Here is a 4,756-nt window from a genome sequence, read left to right on the forward strand (position 1 = left end):
ACAGGGTATGGACCCAGAACTCCTCAGATATAATCTACCATCCTAACTGCCAATTCATTGTAAGGGGTGAGTGTGCATCTACTATTTTATTTCTGTCTACCCAGAGCCAGACACAAAGAATTTATGGGAAGTTGTGTCCAGGAGCCCTGAGAAGGAGAGCACAAGCCAAGAGAGAGGCACAGGGCTCCCAGAGTAGGTCCTGTAGTCTTGGAGAAGACTGGTTGGTTCGGGGGGAGAAGGAAGACAGAAGCAGACTACGGGGTCCTGGCAGGGAGTGCTGAGCTCTGTCCAGGTGCCGGGCTTCCTGCCTCCCAGGGGCTCCTCTTTCAACAAGGCTGAGGTCCCAGGACTGTCCTGTATTCTGCATGGTGAGAAGGGAAGGGGTTTCTGGTGGGTGATCATGGGTGGGATGGAAGATTATGGTATATTGTGACATGGTCATGGCCCAGCCTGATCATCTGGGCAAGGGAAAAGAGGAGAGTGGAGAAGAAAGAACATGGGTGCGCCCAGGCTTTGGGTAACAGGGGGCACTGTGGCCTTCACAGAGAGGCTGTGTTGCTGTCCCAGCTGGGTAACCCCCACCTGCCCTGGTCTGGCACCCTTTGCCCTGTGCTCACTGGGTCCAGCAGCTCTGACCTCACAGGCCCCTGGGGAGACACAGGCCAGGACCCCTGACCCAGCTGTCCCTGCTCCAGGATGAGGTTTCTAGGGGTCCTCAGATTCACAGACCAGAGTTGGGCCTAGAAACCCAAGGGAGGAGGCTGTGTAGCATGAGGGACCCTCCCTCATCTGAGGCTGCTGGAGGGGTAAGAAGGATGTGGGGATCCCTAGTCCAGTTGAGGAGCCTTAGGATGGAGGGGTCTCCACAACAGCTTGGCCTCCTCTCCTCACCCTTCCCACTCACTTGCACATGTTTGTGGAGGCCAGGTGTTGGGCTGGTGGTGGCAGGTCTGAGGACCCAACATGCTTCCCTGTCCACTGTCCCCACCTCACCCACTGTCCTCTTTGCTGACACTCAGTCTCCTGGGCTCAGTCTGTGCTGACTCAGTGTCTCTAGCATCCAGTCTGTGGGATAGATGGTCACAGTCTCCTGCTATGGAAGCAGCAGTGACATTGGGGGCAGGATCCTAAAACTCCTCATCTCTGTGAGCAGCTGTTGGCCCTCTGGGGTCAGGGACAAATTCTCAGGCTCCAGGTCAGGGAACACAGCCTCCCTGGGCATCTCTGAGCTCCAGTCAGAGGATGAGGCTGGGTATCTCTGCTCAGTGTGCAATGGCATCCTTGGGGCCATCCAGGCCATGGGGACATGAGACAGAAACAGTCTGGTGACCCCACAATGGGGATCCCTGTTCAGATCCCAGGCCTTGGCCAAAGATGTGACTCTCCTTATTGGTGTTTGATTTCGGCCAAAAATCAGGGTTTTAGGCTCACTACATGTATCATGTTCTGAATATTGTAGATGTGTCTTCTGAAATTCTGTCCAAAATTCAATCCTGGCTGGGAACACATTGTCTGATTGTCTCAGATTGAGCAGAAATTCCTTGATGCAGTGAAAGACCACCTGGGGACAGAATTCAGGAAAGTGTCAGAACAGACAGAGGGACTCAAACTCCAACTGGATCTGCCTTAGGAGTGAAGATGGAGGCAGAGGTATTTCTGTCCACACCATTATCTGAACAACTACCACGTGTGGGCTCAGCTCCAGGTCAGCACACAGAATGGGCAAGGCAGGGAGGGATCCAGGCTCAGTGAGGGGAGGCTGTCATGGGGAAGGAGAGGACAGACAAGGAAAAGTGGCAATGGGGATATGATAAGATATGGGGGAGTGAGGAAAGGTGAACTGGGAGGGCAGGTACAAGAGCCCTTGGAGGGTCTGAGGAGGTGGTTATGGAACCAGATTTAAATTTATTGAAAACAGTCCAGCTGTTCCATAGAAGCCAAGTCAGTTGTAGGTGTTAAAATAAAATGAATGAATTCTTCAGAAAGAACATATTACATACATTTATAAACACACAAAAATCAAGCTTAAATTATTTGAACATAACCATAGTATAAAATAAGTGGACATGATCAGCTAAGATGGCACAATAGAGAGGAGTGGAACACTGTTAGTCCCCCCCTGGAAAAATTCATAAATGACCAAAAAACTAGTAAATAACCTGGAATAATTGTGGGGAGACAAACATGACTGTCCATTCATCATCCACCAACCTGAATTGGGAGGAATGCCTGAGATCACAGCATAAATTCTGTAAGTAAAACTGTGGTCCTGCATTGAGAGCCAAGAGCCAAGAGCCCCTCCCTCATGGAAGCCTTGCAGTGCTAGAGAACAGCACTCTCTCAGCCTGGCTCCAACTGGGGTTTTAATGTTAACTGCTCAATAGAGACAGCGAATCCTCAACAAGCAGAAAGAGGCTTCTGGTGACAACTTACCTTGGAGAGTTGGGGGACATATCTGTCTCAGGACGGGGAGCCCAGAGATCAGGTGCTATATCTGGCTGATGGGTGAACCTGGGAGATTTTCTGTCCCTTTTTCTCTCTGTGGAGAAAACCTCAGCCATTTTCAGCCTGCAGCACTTTGCAGTAAAGAGGGCCTCAACCATTTTGAAATCAAAACACTTTGATCAGCAAAGTCAGAGAAGCAAAGAACTTATTGATATTCAGATGACCTCTCTGGAGGGGGCATAGCTTCCCAAGAGGAAAGGGAGGGGCTCAGCTCTACTGCCTGTCTTTCTGGAACCAGACCCCAAAGCCTAGGGGAGGAGAAACACAGGCCACACCCTCTTACACCAGCCAGTGACAGGCTGAGATGTGCACTTGCCAGGCAGAAAAGCACAGGTGTATCAGCCCTCTAAGAAAAACCATCATGGAAACCAGATACTGAATACTTCCTCCTTCTGTGACCTGAGCATGTTCTCATCTGGGAAAACATGATTGGGGTGGCCTAGGAGGTCAGATGCCTAGACAACAGAAAACTACAAACTACTCCAAGAAAAATGAAGCTATGGCCCAGTCAAAGGAGCAAATGTACACTTCAAATGAGATACAGGAATTTACACAACTAATGCTAAATCAATTCAAAGAGTTTAGAGAATATTTCACACAAGAGATAGAGGCTGTAAAGAAAACACTGGGCATACATAAAGCAGAAATTGAAAGTTCAAAAAAACAACTAGTAGAATGTATGGAAATGAAAGGCACAACACAAGAGATGAAAGACACAATGGAAACACACAACAGTAGATCTCAAGAGGCAGGAGAAAACACTCAAGAACTGGAGAACAAAACATCTGAAAGCCTGCATGCAAAGGAGCAGATGGAGAAAAGAATGAAAAAATATGAACAACGTCTCTGGGAACTTAAGGATGAAACAAAGTACAAGAATGTACATATCATTGATGTCCCAGAAGGAGAAGAGAAGGGACAAGGGGCAGAGGCAATAATAGAGAAATAATCAATGTAAAATTTCCCATCTCTTATGAAAGACATAAAATGACAGATCCAAGAAGTGCAGTATATTCCAAACAGAATAGATCTGAATATGCCTATGACAAGACACTTAATAATCAGATTATCAAATGTCAAAGACAAAGAGAGAATCCTGAAAGCAGCAAGAGAAAAGCAATCCATCACATTACAAAGGAAGCTTAATAAGACTATTTGCGGATCTCTCAGCAGAAAACATGGAGGCAAGAAGGAAGTGGGGGTGATATATTTAAGATACTGAAAGAGAAAACCTGCCAACCAAGAATCCTATATCCAGCAAAGCTGTCCTTCAAATATGAGGGAGAGCTCAAAATATTTTCTAACAAACAGACAATGAGAGACTTTGTGAACAAGACACCCGCCCTACAGGTAAAACTAAAGGGAGCACTAAAGAGTGCTAGGAGAAGACAGGAGTGCGTGGTTTGGAACACAGTTTTGGGAGATGGTAGCACAGAAATGTAAGTACACTGAACAAAGATAACTATGAATACGGTTGAGAGAGGAAGGTTGGGAGCATGTGAGGCACCAGAAGAAAGGAGGAAAGATAAAGACTGGGACTGTGTAACTTGGTGAAATGTAGTGTTCACCAATTGTGATAAAATGTACAATATGTTCTTTTTATGAGGGAGAACAAGCAAATGTCAACCTTGCAAGGTGTTAAAAATGGGGAGGCATTGGGGGAGGGATGCAATCAACATAAACTAGAGACTGTGACTAACAGAATCAAGGTATTATATTTCCTTTAATGTAACAAAGGTGATATATCAAGGTAAATGCAGATAAGGGGGGATGGGGGAGGCATGTTAGACACTTGACATTGGTGGTGTGCCTGACTCTTTACTCTACTTTGATTTAAGGTTATTTTTCCTTTTGCTGCTTCCCTGCTGTCATTTTTTTTTTCCTCTTTCTTTTGCCCTCTTGCCTTCTTTGACTCTCCCTCCTGCCTTGTGGAAGAAATGTAGATGCTCTTATATAGATAATGGTGAAGGTGGTGAACACATAAATATATGAGCATACAGAGAACCATTGATTATTTACTTAGGATGGAATGTATGGTGTGTGAACAAAACCATATTAAAAAAAAAATGGGTTGATGACAAAACCTCAAGGGCAATATGCTGAGTGAAATAAGCCAGACACAGTAAGGACAAATATTGCAGGGTCTCACTGATAGGAAATAACCTATAATATGTAAACTCATGGACATGAAATATAAGGTACCAAGATATAGGATGAGGCTTAAGAATGGGGAGCGGTTGCTTAGTACGAG

The sequence above is a fragment of the Choloepus didactylus genome, assembly GCF_015220235.1.
Source record: "Choloepus didactylus isolate mChoDid1 chromosome 23 unlocalized genomic scaffold, mChoDid1.pri SUPER_23_unloc6, whole genome shotgun sequence".
In the NCBI taxonomy this organism is placed as follows: domain Eukaryota; kingdom Metazoa; phylum Chordata; class Mammalia; order Pilosa; family Megalonychidae; genus Choloepus; species Choloepus didactylus.